Here is a 22,152-nt window from a genome sequence, read left to right on the forward strand (position 1 = left end):
TTGTATGCCACATGTGCAACTTATACCATAAGTGGCTAATATGTGCTATACATGGCTAAATTATTGGCCAAATTTTTAATAAGATATTATCAAATTATTTGCTTTTATTTACTTCTATCTATTTATATTATTTAAATAATTATTAAAATAAATATAGATGTTTGTGACATTATCTTTTTTTTAAAAATAAATTCTATGAAGAGCAATGATCACATGTTGAAGAATTTAAATTTGCAACAAACTATATTTGTCACATATTTTGAACTTTGTTTCTTTTGAAGGTAGTGAATTGGTCTTCTCAACCATCCATAGTATCTTATATTATGACTTGAAGACTACCTTGATATTTGATTATTGTTGAGACTTTACTAACTTTCTTCAAATAAAACATTTATAATATCATGATGAGTGGTTCCTACTTCTATTAATATCACTAAATATTAAAAGTCTCTACCAAGGTTATGATACCAAATAAGTTATATCTTACCATTTATTTGAGAAAGTACATGTTGTTTTTGAGATTCTTCATTTCTATTACATTGTCTTGAAGATTGTGACAATCACAATATTTCATCCAATAATTTAATAAATGATAGTTCTTAACTTGAATTTATGGGTTAATAATTTTTTATTTTTTTATTATCTAAAATTAAAAAAATATAACTAATGATAGATAATAGAATGTAATCTTTATTAAATCTTATTTCTTTTATAATAAGTTTTTTATTTTTATTTTTTCATCTTAGTTTTGATGGATGTTGTTAATAAACATCTTAGACCTTCTTTATTGTATTTATAAGATTCTTCATTGGCTTTCATATAAATTTACTAATATCATATTTACACTAAGAAATAAGTTATTCTAATCTAAGTTGTTGCTACTTTGTATTTAAGACTTCTTCAATCTCAAATCTTTGATCATTCTTAACTTCTATATAAAGAAATAGTATTTATTTTCTTTTTGAGATATTTATTGTCTTTTATTACTTAAGAAGAGATACACAAAATAAAAAATAAATATTTATAGACTCTAATAGCTATAATTAATATAAAATTAGATTAATCCATTTATAAATAAAAATAATTAAAATTTATAATAATCCAACTTATCACAAGGATGGCTAATCTTGATATTTTGACAAAATAATCATATCTTATTACTAATGTAGAATTAAAAATATTTCTTATATATATATATATATTCTTGCCATCTTGGTAACATAATCTACTATTATAAATATAGAATCATATAAACATGAGATTGAAAGATTTGTAATAAAATCCATAAAAATAAAAGACTATGGTTGTTTTGGAATAGGTAATTGTCAAGGAAAAGAACTTGATGAAAAAGCAATTCAAACAAGTAAGGCTTCACTCAAAAAAAGGTAAAAAAATATAAATAAATAAGTATGTATATTGAAAAAAAAACTAGAACGGGTATTGCCAAAAGATAAGAAAACTAGAGACCCTTGAAACTAGACTGGAAGCAAGAAAGGAGTTGACAAGAGTGAAGAAGGCTTCACTCTTGTCTCTATATATATTGTCTAATTAGAGGCTACATGGCGATGTTCTATAGGACCTCCATTAAGTGTTGACTTTGTAAGACACATGCCTTGACTTACAAGGCAAGTTTTTCTACGTATGGGCCACATAATTAGCTTGGTCTTCAAGCTAACAACATGTGTGGTACATGGCCAACTTGTTGACCACGTTTCTAATCCAAGAAGTCAATTAAACACACCTATAAAGTCAAAACAGCATCTATGAAGCTTCTAGGAAGCTTTCATACCAAATACTATAGAATTAACTTACTTTTATTTACTTTTACTTCCTTCTAACTATTTATATTTATAATTACTAGTTTACATGAGTATGTCCGTGACATTACCCCCCTTTTAGGAATGAATTCCATGAGGAGCGTTCATCATATGTTGAAAAAATCTATGATGCGATGAATTATATTCGCCACATATTATGATCTTTGTTCTCTTTGAAGATGATTGATAGTGCCTCTCAACCATCGGTAGTGTCCCATACTAGAGGGGGAAGACCACCCAGTTATTTGATCATTGTTGAGGCCTTCATAACTTCCTTCGAATAGAACATTTGGAACACCATCAAGAGTTGTTCTTACCTCTAGTAAAATCACCAAACATCGGGAGTCCGTTTTGAAGTCGTGATACCAAACGCGTTCTATCTCGCCATCTATTTGAGGAAGAATACGTCATTTTTGAAGATCTTCATCTTGATTGCGTCGTCTTGAAGATTGTGACAATTGTAATGTCTTATCTGACAGGTCAGCAAATGAAGGCTCTTGAGTCAAATCTGCTAGTTGTTGATTCTCCATCTCTTGAGCGTCACAACTACAAAGAAGCTATAAACAAGGATTGAAAGTAGAATATTAACTTGTCTAGATGTTGTGTCTTTTATAAAGAAGGTTTTCATCTTGATTTTGATAGATGTTGTTGATGAAAAGCCTCCACCGCCTTTGCTACATTTACAAGATTCTTTACTGGCTCCCATGTGCGTTCATTAATATCATACCCACGCCAATGGACAAGATATTCTAATTTATTTCGGCGCCGCCTTGAATCTAAGACTTCTTCTACTTCAAACTCTTTAATATTATCCACTTCTATAGGAAGAGGTGGAGCTTGTCATCTTCTTGGTATGTCTACTGTCTTGTATGGTTCAAGAAGAGATATATGGAATACTAGATGGATTTTTATTGACTCCAATAGATGTAAACGATATGCGACAGGTGTCATGGACATACATTCGAAGATTCTTCGAATATTCTTCTAGAATATTCTCTAAAGATTCTCTAAAGATTCCTTTAGAAGGTTCTAGAAGATTCTTAGAATATTCTCTAAAGATTCTCTTAGAAGGTTCTAGAATATTCTGATAGATTCTAGGAAGTTGCTCGAGAAGTTTCCTAATTAATAGAAGTTGTTGGAGAAGCGTCCTAGTTAGCGGAAGTAGCTCGAGAAGCTTCTTATTCAGTAGTATATATAGGAGTCGAGGCTGAAGGGTTCTTCAGTCTCGACAACACATCTCTTGGAGTTCTAGCTCACCTTTCTGGTGTTGTTCTTGTACTCATCTGTTTAATCTAGTTCTGCCACTTCTTCTTGAACTTCTTGTTAGATTTCAAGTCTGTATTTTGTGTCCGTGACAGTTTGTCGAGACTGCATTTTCACTGGTATCAGAGGTAGTTCCTTTTTGTTAGAGAGTGGATTACCCCTCTTCTTGAAGGTGTGCTAGTGTTTTAGAGGTTGCGGATTACCCTCCTCTAAACTGATATCTCTTCTTTCTCAATATTGGAGCCTTATTCTTCTTGGAGAGAGTGGATTACCCCTCATCTTGGAGTCTTAAGGCGTTTTAGAGATTGCGGAGCACTCTCCTCTGAACCAATATTGTCCTCTTGTCAAAATTCTTTTTTCTTCTTTCTGAAGGTTAGCCGAAGGTTAAGACGTTAAAATGGCTAAAAGTTTGGAATCCAAACTAGATGCCATCATAAATGCTCTTGCCTCGTTGTCACATAGGACAACAGAGATCGAAGGAGTCATGGTAGGACTCCATAACAATGGAGCATCTGGGATAGCGCCATCTAAAGCATATCAGCCTCAAACTTCTGCGCTAGAAGAAGCAGTTCTACCTCCATTTCAATAAGATCGAGTAGTCCTACAACGAAAGGAGCCTCGAGTTAGTCTTCCGGATAAGTTTGATGGAACTCGTTCCAAGTTTCGAGGTTTTGTCAACCAAATCAGGTTGATAACAATTTTACAGCCCGAACGTTATCCGACGGAGGAAGCGTGTGTTGGGCTTGTTGGAACCTTGCTTACAGCACAAGCTCTGTCTTGGTTTACTTCCTTGTTTGAGAAGCGATCGCCAATCGTGAGCAACTTTGAAACGTTCTTGGAGGCGTTTGCAGAAGCATTTGGCAAGCATGATAAAGTTCGATGGGCTACAACAAAGATCCGATCGCTACGACAAGGAACACGCTCTGCATCAGTCTATGCCTCAGATTTCAGACAATTGGCAAGTGACATTAATTGGGGTGAAGAGGCGTTGGTGAGTCAGTTTTATTGGGGCTTGAAGGATGATGTGAAGGACTTGCTGTTATCTCTTCCTGATCCTCAAACGCTCAACGAAGCTATTAGCCAAGCTGTAAAGTGTGACAACCGCCTATTCCAGCGTCGCCAAGACCAACGTCCAAGACACCAAATGACTCGTTACGACGTGACTATGTCTGCAAATAGCTTAAACTCACATTCGGAGGCAACAGACATGCAAATCGACACGGCGCGTGTCCGATCTCTTACTCCAACAGAGAAGAAACGGCGTATGGAGGAAGGATTATGTTTGTACTGTGGAGAAGAAGGCCACAAGGTTGGAAATTGCCCAAAGAAGCAAAATTGGCACCCTGTCAAGACTAGAAGTGCGATGATTCCGGAAAACGACGACGCCCAGCCACAGTAGGAACCGTGCGGCTGGACAATCTAATATCACGACAACAATCAGGTTCCTCCTTCTCTGTCCAACCTGCCCGTTGTTTTACAATTTCTTTGTTTTTAGGCCCTCAAAAACAAAAAACTTTAGCTTTATTGGATTCGGGGGCATCTACTTGTTTTTTAGATGAAGAGTTTGCTAAACGCCACAAGATCCGTTTAGTACAGAAGTCCAAACCTGTTCACGTAGAGGTGATAGATGGACGACCCTTATTGTCAGGCAACGTTACCCACGAATCAGAACCTATAGAAGTGGTGTTTAAGGACCATAGTAGTCACGTTATTTTTAATATTATTAGAACCCCATCAAGCCCTGTTATCCTTGGTCTTTCTTGGTTAGAAGATCATAATCCGTCCATTGATTGGAGGCTACGAAGGATAACATTTCCTGAAAAAAATAATAATAAACCTGTTGGTAGAACCTACATGAAGAAATCCATGTTTATTGGAGCAAGAGCGTTCCTAAGATCGTCCAAAGAAGGCGCACCATTTGTCATTTATGCAGCTCCAACTAGCGGCGAGAATATCTCAACATCGAATATACCAGAGCAATATAGGGATTTTGAAGACGTGTTTCAGAAGAAGAACGCCGATATACTGCCAGAACATCGACCATATGATTGCGCCATAGACTTAGAGGAAGGAGCGCAACCACCTTTTGGTCCAATATACAACCTATCGCATACGGAGTTGGCAGAATTGCGGAAGTACATCGATGAGAATCTAGCCAAGAATTTTATTCGACATTCAAAGTCGCCAGCTGGAGCACCAATCCTATTCGTGAAGAAAAAGGATGGCTCACTGCGGATGTGCGTGGACTACCGAGGACTCAACAAGGTGACCAAGAAAAATCGCTATCCCTTACCTTTGATCTCCGGCCTCTTAGATCAACTTGGACGTGCAAGGATTTTTACAAAGATTGATTTAAGAGGAGCCTACAACCTTGTGCGAATCAAAGAAGGAGATGAATGGAAGACAGCCTTTCGTACAAGGTATGGCCATTTTGAGTACAATGTCATGCCTTTTGGTCTTACCAATGCTCCAGCGATCTTTCAGCATATGATGAACGACATCTTTCGGGAGTACCTCGATGACTTTGTTGTCATCTATCTGGATGATATTTTGATATTTTCCAAGAATAAAGAAGAACATGAGAAGCACGTTTGTTTGATTCTTGAAAAACTACGCGAACGAGGACTCTACGCCAAGTTGGAGAAGTGTCAATTTCACCAGAATGAGATGGAATTTTTGGGCTTCATTGCGACTACAGAGGGCTTGAAGATGGATCCAAAAAAGGTAGAAGCAATTATATCTTGGGAAGTTCCGAAGACGGTTAGAGATGTTCAATGTTTTCTTGGATTTGCTAACTTCTATCGGATCTTCATCAAAAATTATTCTCAAGTTGCTGCACCACTCACGCGTCTAACAAGCAAAGACAAGCTCGAATGGGGATCACAAGCAGCAAAAGCATTTCAAGATCTCAAGACGGCATTCACTACGGCTCCAATCTTGGTACACCCTGACTTTGCAAAGACTTTCTATTTAGAGACCAATGCTTCAGATTTTGCTTTGGGAGCTGTGCTTTCACAGATGGGCAAAGACAAGAAGCTTCAGCCAGTTGCGTTCTATTCACGAAAGTTCTCTCCTGCTAAGATCAACTACGAGATCCACGACAAAGAGCTGCTTGCTATAGTGGATGCCTTCCAAGAGTGGCGTCACTTCCTCGAAGGAGCTGCACATCCAGTGACTGTTTATACGGACCACAAGAATTTGGAGTACTTCATGACAGCTCGAATTTTGAATCGTCGTCAAGCTCGATGGAATATGTCTCTATCACGATTTGACTTTATTATCACCTACCGCCCTGGAAAACAGTAAGGATTATCTGACGCATTATCAAGGAGATCGTATCTTGCGCCAAAGGCTGGAGAAGCAGCGTTTGATCAACAATGTACAACATTGTTGAAACCAGAAAAATTCAGGATTTTTGCTACTGTTGCAACTATCGATGACGGCTTCCTCAGCGAGGTACGTACTGCGACCATTGAGGATTCTATAGCTCTTGACATCAAACAACGTATCGATAATGACAAGTTTAAGGTGGAGGGAGATCTTCTGTATTTTGAGGAGCGGTTGTATATCCCGAAAGGACCAACTCGACTCCGAGTACTTCAATCTCGCCATGACTTTCCAACTGCGGGACATTTTGGATTCAACAAGACTTTGGAGCTCATTTCACGAGATTTTTGGTGGCCCCAAATGTGGAAGGATGTGAAAGAATTTGTCCTTTCTTGTGATGTTTGTTCAAGATCCAAGATCCCTCGACATCGTCCGTATGGACTTCTCCAGCCATTGCCTATTCCGCACCGACCATGGTCTTCAGTTTCTATGGACTTCATTACGGACCTACCGCCATCGAATTCATTTGACAGCATCTTTGTTGTGGTGGATCGATTTACAAAGATGGCACATTTCGTGCCTTGCAAGAAAACATCGTCAAGTAAAGACACCGCAAGACTCTTTCTTGATAACATATATCGTTATCATGGCCTACCAGATGATATCGTGTCGGATCGAGGTACTCAGTTTGTATCCAAGTTTTGGAGGTCCCTCTTTGAGATATTGAAGGTGGATATTAAGCTCTCTTCGGCTTTTCATCCTCAAATTGACGGTCAAACGGAGCGGGTGAATCAAGTTTTGGAGCAATATTTACGATGCAGCATCAACTATCAACAAGATGATTGGACTGCATATCTACCGCTTGCTGAGTTCGCATACAACAACACTCTTCATGCGTCAACTCAACAAATACCATTCTTCTCCAACTACGGATACCACCCCAAGCTCGATTTATTGAGTTCTTCAGCAAATAACAACCCAGCAGCTGAAGGATTTGTGAAGCAACTATCGGAGCTTCAAGCGACGTTGAAGCTTCAATTGCAATCTGCCCAAGAGAGTTATAAGGCATGTGCAGATAAATATCGAAATGAGGTGCCTACTTTTAAAGTTGGAAGTAAAGTATGGCTTCTTCGACGGAATATCAAGACCAAGCGGCCATGTGACAAATTGGACTATCGGAGATTAGGGCCATTTGTTATCGGGAAGCAGATCAATCCGGTGGCATATCGTCTGGAGTTACCAGCTACTATGAAGGTACATCCAGTCTTTCACGTGTCTTTGTTGGAACCTTATCGAGAGTCAGCTTTTCCCCAAAGAGTACAAAGTCCGCCACCAAGTATCGAAATTGAAAACCATGAGGAATACGAGGTAGAAAAGGTACTAGATTCACGGCGTAATAGAAGAAAATTGGAGTATTTAGTGCATTGGAGTGGATACGACATCAATGAACGAACGTGGGAGCGTGCCGAAAATCTTACCAATGCGCCAAAAAAGGTACAAGAATTTTATCAACGATATCCAGATAAACCTAAGCCGATTCAACGATAGCTTCTTGCTGAAGCTTGCTCATCAAGTAGCATAAAAAGGGAGGAGGGCACCTCCAAAACCCATAGTTCGATAGTGTAGAACTTTGTTAGCAACTATAATTTGCTCTCATCATTTTAGCCTTTAGACATGGATAGTCAAGATACTACACTTGTTATGTCATCTCAAGCGACTAGCTCACGAAGACGACCGCGAGATGAAGAACCGCGTGCACCACGACGATGTCGAAGGATACCGAGCAACAGATCGCTAGTAATTGTATTTGAGGTCGAGCCTGCCTACGACGGTCAGCCAGAAGGTGTGTTTGGAGGACAGTTTCACAATGAAGACACAGAAGTCCACGCTTGGTCAGAGGTTGAAGGTGTTGGTCACTATCGTTGGCTCCAAGGGCCGATGAATCATTTGCCTCGCAAACAACAATTGGAATTCATAGCGGATGTAATGCGACAGATTTTCATTTTCTTGCGTTGGTATTGACTGATAACAACATTGCTTCTCGGAGACCTCGAAGTTAGAAGAGGAGGTGATGTCATGGACATACATTGGAAGATTCTTTAAATATTCTTCTAGAATATTCTCTAAAGGTTCTCTAAAGATTCTCTAAAGATTCCTTTAGAAGGTTTTAGAAGATTCTTAGAATATTTCCTAAAGATTCTCTTAGAAGGTTCTAGAATATTCTTAGAAGGTTCTAGAATATTCTGATAGATTCTAGGAAGTTGCTCGAGAAGTTTCCTAATTAGTAGAAGTTGTTGGAAAAGCGTCCTAGTTAGCGGAAGTAGCTCGAGAAGCTTCCTATTCAGTAGTATATATAGGAGTCGAGGCTGAAGGGTTCTTCAGTCTCGACAACACATCTCTTGGAGTTCTAGCTCACCTTTCTGGTGATGTTCTTGTACTCATCTGTTTAATCTAGTTCTGCCACTTCTTCTTGAACTTCTTGTTAGATTTCAAGTCTGTATTTTGTGTCCGTGACACTGTTTATACGGACCACAAGAATTTGGAGTACTTCATGACAGCTCGAATTTTGAATCGTCGTCAAGCTCGATGGAATATGTCTCTATCACGATTTGACTTTATTATCACCTACCGCCCTGGAAAACAGCAAGGATTATCTGACGCATTATCAAGGAGATCGTATCTTGCGCCAAAGGCTGGAGAAGCAGCGTTTAATCAACAATGTACAACATTGTTGAAACCAGAAAAATTCAAGATTTTTGCTACTGTTGCAACTATCGATGACGGCTTCCTCAGCGAGGTACGTACTGCGACCATTGAGGATTCTATAGCTCTTGACATCAAACAACGTGTCGATAATGACAAGTTTAAGGTGGAGGGAGATCTTCTGTATTTTGAGGAGCGGTTGTATATCCCGAAAGGACCAACTCGACTCCGAGTACTTCAATCTCGCCACGACTTTCCAGCTGCGGGACATTTTGGATTCAACAAGACTTTGGAGCTCATTTCACGAGATTTTTGGTGGCCCCAAATGTGGAAGGATGTGAAGGAATTTGTCCTTTCTTGTGATGTTTGTTCAAGATTCAAGATCCCTCGACATCGTCCGTATGGACTTCTCCAGCCATTGCCTATTCCGCACCGACCATGGTCTTCAGTTTCTATGGACTTCATTACGGACCTACCGCCATCGAATTCATTTGACAGCATCTTTGTTGTGGTGGATCGATTTACAAAGATGGCACATTTCGTGCCTTGCAAGAAAACATCGTCAAGTAAAGACACCGCAAGACTCTTTCTTGATAACATATATCGTTATCATGGCCTACCAGATGATATCGTGTCGGATCGAGGTACTCAGTTTGTATCCAAGTTTTGGAGGTCCCTCTTTGAGATATTGAAGGTGGATATTAAGCTCTCTTCGGCTTTTCATCCTCAAATTGACGGTCAAACGGAGCGGGTGAATCAAGTTTTGGAGCAATATTTACGATGCAGCATCAACTATCAACAAGATGATTGGACTGCATATCTACCGCTTGCTGAGTTCGCATACAACAACACTCTTCATGCGTCAACTCAACAAATACCATTCTTCTCCAACTACGGATACCACCCCAAGCTTGATTTATTGAGTTCTTCAGCAAATAACAACCCAGCAGCTGAAGGATTTGTGAAGCAACTATCGGAGCTTCAAGCGACGTTGAAGCTTCAATTGCAATCTGCCCAAGAGAGTTATAAGGCATGTGCAGATAAATATCGAAATGAGGTGCCTACTTTTAAAGTTGGAAGTAAAGTATGGCTTCTTCGACGGAATATCAAGACCAAGCGGCCATGTGACAAATTGGACTATCGGAGATTAGGGCCATTTGTTATCGGGAAGCAGATCAATCCGGTGGCATATCGTCTGGAGTTACCAGCTACTATGAAGGTACATCCAGTCTTTCACGTGTCTTTGTTGGAACCTTATCGAGAGTCAGCTTTTCCCCAAAGAGTACAAAGTCCGCCACCAAGTATCGAAATTGAAAACCATGAGGAATATGAGGTGGAAAAGGTACTAGATTCACGGCGTAATAGAAGAATATTGGAGTATTTAGTGCATTGGAGTGGATACGACATCAATGAACGAACATGGGAGCGTGCCGAAAATCTTGCCAATGCACCAAAAAAGGTACAAGAATTTCATCAACGATATCCTCATAAACCTAAGCCGATTCAACGATAGCTTCTTGCTGAAGCTTGCTCATCAAGTAGCATAAAAAAGGGGGAAGGCACCTCCAAAATCCATAGTTCGATAGTGTAGAACTTTGTTAGCAACTATAGTTTGCTCTCATCATTTTAGCCTTTGGACATGGATAGTCAAGATACTACACTTGTTATGTCATCTCAAGCAACTAGCTCACGAAGACGACCGCGAGATGAAGAACCGCGTGCACCACGACGATGTCGAAGGATACCGAGCAACAGATCGCTAGTAATTGTATTTGAGGTCGAGCCTGCCTACGACGGTCAGCCAGAAGGTGTGTTTGGAGGACAGTTTCACAATGAAGACACAGAAGTCCACGCTTGGTCAGAGGTTGAAGGTGTTGGTCACTATCGTTGGCTCCAAGGGCCGATGAATCATTTGCCTCGCGAACAACAATTGGAATTCATAGCGGATGTGATGCGACAGATTTTCATTTTCTTGCGTTGGTATTGACTGATAACAACATTGCTTCTCGGAGACCTCGAAGTTAGAAGAGGAGGTGATGTCATGGACATACATTGGAAGATTCTTTAAATATTCTTCTAGAATATTCTCTAAAGGTTCTCTAAAGATTCTCTAAAGATTCCTTTAGAAGGTTTTAGAAGATTCTTAGAATATTTCCTAAAGATTCTCTTAGAAGGTTCTAGAATATTCTTAGAAGGTTCTAGAATATTCTGATAGATTCTAGGAAGTTGCTCGAGAAGTTTCCTAATTAGTAGAAGTTGTTGGAAAAGCGTCCTAGTTAGCGGAAGTAGCTCGAGAAGCTTCCTATTCAGTAGTATATATAGGAGTCGAGGCTGAAGGGTTCTTCAGTCTCGACAACACATCTCTTGGAGTTCTAGCTCACCTTTCTGGTGATGTTCTTGTACTCATCTGTTTAATCTAGTTCTGCCACTTCTTCTTGAACTTCTTGTTAGATTTCAAGTCTGTATTTTGTGTCCGTGACACTGTTTATACGGACCACAAGAATTTGGAGTACTTCATGACAGCTCGAATTTTGAATCGTCGTCAAGCTCGATGGAATATGTCTCTATCACGATTTGACTTTATTATCACCTACCGCCCTGGAAAACAGCAAGGATTATCTGACGCATTATCAAGGAGATCGTATCTTGCGCCAAAGGCTGGAGAAGCAGCGTTTAATCAACAATGTACAACATTGTTGAAACCAGAAAAATTCAAGATTTTTGCTACTGTTGCAACTATCGATGACGGCTTCCTCAGCGAGGTACGTACTGCGACCATTGAGGATTCTATAGCTCTTGACATCAAACAACGTGTCGATAATGACAAGTTTAAGGTGGAGGGAGATCTTCTGTATTTTGAGGAGCGGTTGTATATCCCGAAAGGACCAACTCGACTCCGAGTACTTCAATCTCGCCACGACTTTCCAGCTGCGGGACATTTTGGATTCAACAAGACTTTGGAGCTCATTTCACGAGATTTTTGGTGGCCCCAAATGTGGAAGGATGTGAAGGAATTTGTCCTTTCTTGTGATGTTTGTTCAAGATTCAAGATCCCTCGACATCGTCCGTATGGACTTCTCCAGCCATTGCCTATTCCGCACCGACCATGGTCTTCAGTTTCTATGGACTTCATTACGGACCTACCGCCATCGAATTCATTTGACAGCATCTTTGTTGTGGTGGATCGATTTACAAAGATGGCACATTTCGTGCCTTGCAAGAAAACATCGTCAAGTAAAGACACCGCAAGACTCTTTCTTGATAACATATATCGTTATCATGGCCTACCAGATGATATCGTGTCGGATCGAGGTACTCAGTTTGTATCCAAGTTTTGGAGGTCCCTCTTTGAGATATTGAAGGTGGATATTAAGCTCTCTTCGGCTTTTCATCCTCAAATTGACGGTCAAACGGAGCGGGTGAATCAAGTTTTGGAGCAATATTTACGATGCAGCATCAACTATCAACAAGATGATTGGACTGCATATCTACCGCTTGCTGAGTTCGCATACAACAACACTCTTCATGCGTCAACTCAACAAATACCATTCTTCTCCAACTACGGATACCACCCCAAGCTTGATTTATTGAGTTCTTCAGCAAATAACAACCCAGCAGCTGAAGGATTTGTGAAGCAACTATCGGAGCTTCAAGCGACGTTGAAGCTTCAATTGCAATCTGCCCAAGAGAGTTATAAGGCATGTGCAGATAAATATCGAAATGAGGTGCCTACTTTTAAAGTTGGAAGTAAAGTATGGCTTCTTCGACGGAATATCAAGACCAAGCGGCCATGTGACAAATTGGACTATCGGAGATTAGGGCCATTTGTTATCGGGAAGCAGATCAATCCGGTGGCATATCGTCTGGAGTTACCAGCTACTATGAAGGTACATCCAGTCTTTCACGTGTCTTTGTTGGAACCTTATCGAGAGTCAGCTTTTCCCCAAAGAGTACAAAGTCCGCCACCAAGTATCGAAATTGAAAACCATGAGGAATATGAGGTGGAAAAGGTACTAGATTCACGGCGTAATAGAAGAAAATTGGAGTATTTAGTGCATTGGAGTGGATACGACATCAATGAACGAACATGGGAGCGTGCCGAAAATCTTGCCAATGCACCAAAAAAGGTACAAGAATTTCATCAACGATATCCTCATAAACCTAAGCCGATTCAACGATAGCTTCTTGCTGAAGCTTGCTCATCAAGTAGCATAAAAAAGGGGGAAGGCACCTCCAAAATCCATAGTTCGATAGTGTAGAACTTTGTTAGCAACTATAGTTTGCTCTCATCATTTTAGCCTTTAGACATGGATAGTCAAGATACTACACTTGTTATGTCATCTCAAGCGACTAGCTCACGAAGACGACCGCGAGATGAAGAACCGCGTGCACCACGACGATGTCGAAGGATACCGAGCAACAGATCGCTAGTAATTGTATTTGAGGTCGAGCCTGCCTACGACGGTCAGCCAGAAGGTGTGTTTGGAGGACAGTTTCACAATGAAGACACAGAAGTCCACGCTTGGTCAGAGGTTGAAGGTGTTGGTCACTATCGTTGGCTCCAAGGGCCGATGAATCATTTGCCTCGCAAACAACAATTGGAATTCATAGCGGATGTGATGCGACAGATTTTCATTTTCTTGCGTTGGTATTGACTGATAACAACATTGCTTCTCGGAGACCTCGAAGTTAGAAGAGGAGGTGATGTCATGGACATACATTGGAAGATTCTTTAAATATTCTTCTAGAATATTCTCTAAAGGTTCTCTAAAGATTCTCTAAAGATTCCTTTAGAAGGTTTTAGAAGATTCTTAGAATATTTCCTAAAGATTCTCTTAGAAGGTTCTAGAATATTCTTAGAAGGTTCTAGAATATTCTGATAGATTCTAGGAAGTTGCTCGAGAAGTTTCCTAATTAGTAGAAGTTGTTGGAAAAGCGTCCTAGTTAGCGGAAGTAGCTCAAGAAGCTTCCTATTCAGTAGTATATATAGGAGTCGAGGCTGAAGGGTTCTTCAGTCTCGACAACACATCTCTTGGAGTTCTAGCTCACCTTTGTGGTGTTATTCTTGTACTCATCTGTTTAATCTAGTTCTGCCACTTCTTCTTGAACTTCTTGTTAGATTTCAAGTCTGTATTTTGTGTCCGTGACAACAGTATTGATTTGTGCAGAAATAGAAAATGGTCCTAGCCTTGGATAGTCCAACTTGTCACAAAGATGAGTGGTCTTGATATTGCGACGAAGTAGCCATACCTTATCACCGAAGTGGAATGGTGGTTGTTCCTTTCGATAGACATCCACATCGACCTTTTGTTGTTCTTCAGCTTCTTTTAACTGTGCCTTCAACATTGCATGTAGCTCTGACAAATGAATTGCCAAATCTTTCGCAGTAGGATTATCAACTTTTGAAAAGTCAAAAGTATCAAGTCATGGATGATAACCATAATTAGCGAAGAAAGGTGTTTGTTTTGTAGAAGAATGTACCATATTATTGTAAGCAAACTCTGCCAATGGCAAAAGAGTTGTCCAATCATCTTATTGGTAGTTAATGGTACATCTTAAATATTGCTCCAAAACTTTATTAACATGCTCCATTTGTCCATCAATTTGAGGATGGAATGCTAAAGATAGTTTTATATCCACTTTTAGAATCTTAAAAAGAGTCCGCCAAAATCTTGATACAAATTAAGTTCCCCTATCTGATATAATATCTTTGGGTAATCCATGATAGCGATAGATATTGTCAAGAAAGAGCTTAGCTATTTCTTCACTTGTGATAGATTTTATACATGGTACAAAATGTGCCATCTTGGTAAAACGATCTACTATCATGAATATAGAATCATAAGAACTTGAGATTGAAAGATCCGTGATGAAGTCCATAGAAACAAAAGACCATGGTTGTTTTGGAATGGATGATGGCTGAAGAAGTCCAAAAGGTCGATGACGAGGAGTTTTTGATCTTGAGCAAACATCACATGATTGTACAAAATCTTTGACTGCCTTCCACATTTGAGGCCACCAAAAATCCCTAGATATCAGTTCCAAAGTCTTATTGTATCCAAAATGTCATGTTGTTAGGAAGTTGTGATGAGCTTGAAGAATATGTAAACGTGCTTCATCTTCTGGAACATATAGGTGTCCTTCGAAATACAGTAGTTTATTCGTGAACTCAAATTTAGATGGATCATGAGATTTAGAAGAATTATTCTTGATATCATAAACAAGAGGGTCTAAAGACATACTTAACTGGACTTGCTTGAGAAAAGTTAAATCAACAGTGAATGTTGATTTTATTGCTCGAAGATGAAATTGCTCCGGCTTGAAGAGAATCATTCTTTATTATTCAAAAGCTACATATCCTTCTTTTGGTGCAAGATAAGAACGTCTAGACAAGGCATCGGACAAACCTTGTTATTTTCTTGGTCGATAAGTGATGATGAACTCGAAACTTAATAAAGACATGCTCTAACAAGCTTAACGATAATTTAATATGCGTGTTGATATGAAATATTCAAGGTTCTTATGATCCGTATATACGATGACTAGACTGAAAGCGCTTTCTAGATAATGACGCCATTTTTGAAAAGAATCCACAATTACAAGAAGTTCTTTGTCATGGATTTCATAATTGATTTCTATTGCTGAGAATTTTCTTGAATGAAAGGCTACTGAATGAAATTTGTTATCTGTTCCCATTTGTATCAAAATCGCATCCATAGCAAAGTGTGGTGCATCTGTTTCCATAAAGAACGCTCTCGTGTTGTAACACGAGTATACCGTGAAAATATAAAGAAAGTGGACTTTTATTAATGTTCAGTTACCTCGAATATTGGGAGCAACGACCGATTCCAGTGCCAATATTCAAGGGCCAGTTCAGACACCCCGTCACAGTCGGTCAGGGTATACTTACCAGTAACAAAATGCTCCGTTCGAGTCCAATAGTGGAAGTCAACAGAATTGAAAGGACTAAATTGATGACTGAGCGAGCCTGACACGAAGGACCAATTTGACCCAATTATGGGAATATCCAGGTCTTACTAAGGGCCTCTTAGCCAATCTGATGCGAAAGACCAATTTGATCCAATTATGGAAATATCCAGGTCTTACTACGGGTCTCTTAGCCAATCTAACGCGAAGGACCAATTTGATCCAATTATAGGAATATCCAGGTCTTACTATGGGCCACTTAGCCGATATGAGACCTGAATTGGTCGGGCGACTCAATGTGGTCCCGATTATGGGAGTTTTGATTCCATTTCAGGTTGTCCTGCTCTTTGTGCTGTTTCAGGGAACGTTGTTTCCGAAAAAAGAACCTTTTAAAAGGCAAAAAATGGAAGAGAAAGCTCTGACGGTGGAGCCAATTCCGGATCCAAGACGGAAGATTGAAGAAAATCAGAGGCTAGGATTTGAAAGAGGGGAGAATTAGGATTAAAGGGGAGGATAGGTTAAGAAATGAAGAGGGGAGAATTAAGGTTTTTTAAGGGTTAGAGAGCTAGCTTCATGCTTCGGCGGGGAGGGGGGGAGAGGAAAAAGATAGAGAATTGGGGTTTTTTTTTCTTCATAGGGTTTTGGGAAGATAGAGGCAATCGTTGCTGAAAGTCAGTATTGTACTAGTGAATCGGGGTTTTAATGAAGTTGGTGTAGTTACTCTTGACTGTTTTGTGAAATCGAAGTTACGTCTATCATTGAAGAATTAAAAGGGTGTCTATAGGATTGAATATGAGGAGTGAATGAAAATTTTTGGATTAATCTAACAAGACAGTCAGTGGATACAAGGTCGTGAGTATAAAGCGGTATCGAAGATTAGCAGATTGGATTATTCAGGGTTCTCTGTAATGTCTAGAGACCTACCGGCTGGGACAAAAAGGATTTTGGCGAGCAGTCAAAGAACATCCGTATAGATTTACGATATATTCTTATAATTGTTTATATTCCAATAGTCAAAAATCGATAGACTGCTTGAATATTAACAAATCTCCATACTACTATAGCCAGACGCTCAGTGCGTTCTCGAGCAAAAAAGCACATAATACGACATAAGTGGTGAACCCGACATGAAAGCTTGAGGTGGAAGGTATTGGATTTCGTTTGGTTTTATTTTTATTTTTATGGAGAACGAAAATAAAAATTTTGAAAGATCTTTGGGAGGAGTTTCTAGATCCATCTATTGCTAGTATTTTTAAAGCCTTCTCATTATCAATGCAACAATAGCAAAGCAATGATCGAAAGGAAGCTTTGGCAACCAAAGTATTGCAAGCAGTGGTCAATAAAATTGATCAATTTGATGGAAGGAATATTTCAAGGTATTTAAGATGTTATGTTCGTGAAATAGAATTAAATCGGGTTTCTGAGAAGAAAATGGTTGAATTATTTGGACTTGCCACGATACTAGAGATAAGAGACCATATTACATCGATTACGGATCATTATGGGAATTCATGGGAGGTTTTTTCACATGCATTGAAAGACAAATATTTCTTGGAAGATGCTGATCGCATTACTAAGAAGTTGTTTCTGGAATGGATTGAACGGCCTAATAAGAATTTGCAAGCAACAATGCTACTAAGGGAATTTGAGAGGCAGTACTCTCAATTATCGAAGGTAGAAAAATTGACATTGGAGCCGAACAAAGTTGATCTATTTCTTTAAGCTGCTGATGGAGAATTGCAAGGGAAATTAGAACTCCTTCTTGAAGACAAAGAAGAAGATGAAGGATTGACAACAAAGTGGAAGAACGTTGAAGATGCGGTGGGGTTGCTTACAAAAAAAAAAAGAAGGAAGGATAGGAGCAATATTCCAAAAACAGTACAAGCACCCAAAGCTCCAGTACGGACAACACCACCAACAATGCCTACAGTTTAACCTTCGACATCCTTGTCAAAGAAAGGAGATATGGAGATGGAAGAAATTATACGAGGAATGCGAGATCTTCAAATCAAATTAGCAAGATTTGAAGAGAATACTTCTACAAAAAATTTGAAGAATGTTTCAAAACAAGGATATGTACAAAGATGCATTTGGTGTGATGACGCTTCACACACTAAGAAAGATTGCAATGAATTTAATAATATGATATGATAAGGAATTATTTGCTGGAATGATGGAAAGATAGCATTAAAAGATAGAGAGGATCTTCTTCAAACCAATTTTGGCAAGGAAAGAATGAGAACATTGATTCAAGATTACTTAAAAGAGCATGAAATAGCAACACGAGAAAGTGCAAGTTATGGTGCTAGAGTAGATGATGAAATTGGTGGAAGTATGGAAACTAGTGAGTTTTGGGCTTCTGCCGTTTCTACAATGCAAGAAGGGAAATTACCTTGAGAAGTGTTATTGAGGACTACAGCTACAATACGAGGTGCAACAGGTTGAGAGGATCCTGTTGAGTCTCTTTCAGTTCATGCATATATTGCTAAGAGCCAACATGAAGCTTTGATGGAAGAAAAGAAATGAGAAAATTTTGATCATACGAGAGAAGGAAATTCTTCTAAGAGGCAAACTCGAGGAGACAAGGTTCGAGAGGCAGCTTCACAAGAATTGCTTGTAAAGGATACCTCAGCATCATTGGAAGAAAAAACAAGGAAGACAAAAGATAAGGGCAAATCAATTGCTTATAAGCTACTTTCTGACATTGAAGCGGCAACAAATTTGAAAAGGGTGTTGGAAGAACGTATATTAAACGCTAAGCTGGAATTTACATTGAAAGAAGTTTTGGGAATTACAAAGAAGGAGTTTCATGATGTTATCATTGATAGCATTAAGCGAAAGAGACAATTAATGGGCAAAATTGGAATGAGTCATGCTATTGATGCAAGAATATATAAAGATGAAGAAGAGGTTGATATTGGTTACAAGCAACCAACAAATGAAAAGAATGGATATAATCAACGAGTACATTTCAAAGATTATAATGATAAGGAAATAGAAACTTTGAGCCATTATACTCGAAAGCATTGGGCAAGGGCAACTACTGAGGTATTGGTGAAAGTAGGAGATATAAAAGAACCAATAGTTGTTTTAGTCGACCATGGTTCTGAAATAAATCTTATGTCTAAAGATCTTTATAAGTGTCACGGCCATAATCATGTAAGCTAACAATTACATATAGAAATAGGTAGAAGTAAGTAAAAGTAGGTGAAAGTAAATTAATTCTATAATATTTAATATGGAAGCTTCTTAGAAACTTCCTAGACGCTACTTTGACTTCATAGGTATCTTTAATTGACTTTTTGGATTAGAAACGTGGTCAACAAGTTGGCCATGTGCCAAACATGTTGTTAGCTTGAAGATCAAGCTAACTATGTAGCCTACACATAGAAAAACTTGCCTGGTAAGTCAAGGCATGTGCCCTACAAAATCAACACATATTGGAGGTTCTATGGAATGTCGCCACGTAGCCCTTAGTTAGATAGTATATATAGAGATAAGAGTGAAGGCTTCTTCACTCTTGTCAACTCCTTTCTTACTTCTAGTCTAGTTTCAAGGGTCTCTAGTTTTCTTGTCTTTTGGCAATAGCCATTTCAGTTTTTCTTTCAATATATATACTTGTTGATATATATTTTGTTACTTCTCTTTGAGTGAAGGCTCACTTGTCTGAATTGTTTTTTCATCGAGTTCTTGTCCTTGACAGATTGACGAGAGTACACCTACAATATCAGAGCTTTGTCTAATCTTGATTAAGAGTGGATTACCCCCTTTTCTTGATAAGATATAAGCATATTAGAAGTTGCGGATTACCCTCTTCTAAACTGATATTGTCCTTAGTATTTTCTTTGTCCGCAAGTCCTCTCTTCTATTTGTCTTGAGCGATATTAGACATTCTTTCTTTTCTAAGTGTTATCATGGTAGAACTTTTTGAAATGAAGAGTGTAATGGCACAAATGCAAGAGCAATTGAGGAAATTAATGCTTGCAATGCATCAACTGAATTTACCACCACAAGGAGCAATAAGATTGGCAGGAAGTGAAGATATAGAAATGGTTGGAGTTGCTTCAACATCTATACCAAGCCATGTCCTTTCTCCTATGGTGGAACGTCCTTCAAATGTTAGAGAACTAAGAATTGTCCTACTCGAGAAGTTTGATGGCAACAGATCTAAGTTTTGAGGATTTATCAATCAACTGCAATTTGTGATTGAACTTCAATTCCAAAGCTATCCAACTCTAGAATCACAAGTTAGATTGATTGGTACGCTTCTTTCAGGTTCAGCACTATCGTGGTTTTCATCTTTTCTTGAACGACGAGATCCAATATTGGATAATCTAGAGGCTTTTTTGGCGGAGTTTTGATCCATGTATGGAGAACATGATGCAATTTATATTGCAACCAACAAGATCCGTATTTTACGACAAGGTAATCGATCAGTAACATTATATGCTTCACAATTTTGACAACTTGTAACTGATATCAAGTGAGATGATGCTGCACTTATTAGCCAATTTCTCTACGGATTACAATATGAGGTAAAAAATTTAATGCTCAACTTACCTGATCCTCAAACATTGAGTCAAGCAATTGACTTTGCTGTGAAGTGCGACAATCACCTTTTTGAATTCCGATCTGAGAACCATACAAGTAGACTTCAACGTTACCATAATTCAATGGCAACACCAACAGCTCTTCAACACATACATTCGGAAGTAGAGGATATGCAAATTGATGCAGTACGTTTCAAACCTCTTACTGAGGAACAAAAGACTCGTCGTCGTCAAGAAGGATTATGTTTATATTATAGAGAATCAAAGTACACTGCTCAACATTGTCCAATGAAACGATGCAATCACAAAATGAGGAGTATGGCTATGAAAGAAGGTAATATGTCAAAAAACGAGTTTGTTTAGCTACAATAGGGACTGTGCGGCTAGAACCTTGCACAACTTCTAGTAAAGTTCCTATTCTCTCCTCAGAGCCCTCTCCTTGTTTTACATTAAATATTATTTTAGAACCTAAACATTACAAAGTCTCTGCATTATCAGATTCAGGAGCCTCAGCATGTTTTTTAGATGAAGAATTTACTAAAAGATATAGCATATCTTAAGTAAAGAAAACTAAACCTGTTCATGTAGAAGTCATAGATGGTCGTCCATTGTCTTCTGGAGATATTACTCACGAAATCCTTCCTATAGAAGTAATAATCAATGGTCATAATAGATTTGTAGTATTTAATATCATTAGAACTGCCTGTAATTCAGTCATTTTAGGTTTATCGTGGTTAGAAAAATACAACCTTCAAATAGATTAGATTTCCCGAACTCTTACTTTCTCTAAAAGTACAACTAACAGTGTAATTAAGCAAGTAGAGAGTCATAAGTCCAGTTCAATTAAACCTGTATTTATAGGTACAAAAGCTTTCATGCATGCTGCTATGAAAGAATCACCATACATTATTTATGCTACACCCGTTTTTACTGGTGAAAAGACTTCAAGTGGCATTCCAAGCCAATATCAAGAATTTCAAGATGTATTTGAAAAAAAGAATGCAGATACACTCCCGGAACATCGTCCCTATGATTGCTCAATTGACCTTCAAGAAGGGGCACAACCGCCATTCGGACCAATCTACAGTTTATCACAAAATGAGTTGGCTGAACTCAAGGAGTATATTGAAGAAAATCTAGCCAAGAATTTCATACGCCATTCTAAATCTCCGGCAGGGACTCCAATTCTATTTGTGAAGAAAAAAGATGGATCATTGCGAATGTGTGTTGATTATCGAGGACTCAATAAGATTACCATCAAAAAAAGATATCCACTATCTTTAATATCCGGACTTCTTGATGAGCTAAATGAAGCTAAGATCTATACAAAAATAGATCTTCGGGGAGCATACAATCTAGTATGCATCAAAGAAGGTGATGAATGGAAGACTGCGTTTCGAACTAGGTATGGACATTTTGAATACAACGTCATGCCTTTTGAACTTACAAATGCACCAGCATGAATGATGTTTTTCGAGAGTTTTTGGACGATTTTGTGGTATGTTATCTAGACGACATCTTGATCTATTCTAAGAATCCAGAAGATCATGAACTTCATGTTCGTC

This window comes from Physcomitrium patens, chromosome 1, assembly GCF_059467195.1.
Source record: "Physcomitrium patens ecotype Gransden chromosome 1, ASM5946719v1, whole genome shotgun sequence".
Taxonomy (NCBI): domain Eukaryota; kingdom Viridiplantae; phylum Streptophyta; class Bryopsida; order Funariales; family Funariaceae; genus Physcomitrium; species Physcomitrium patens.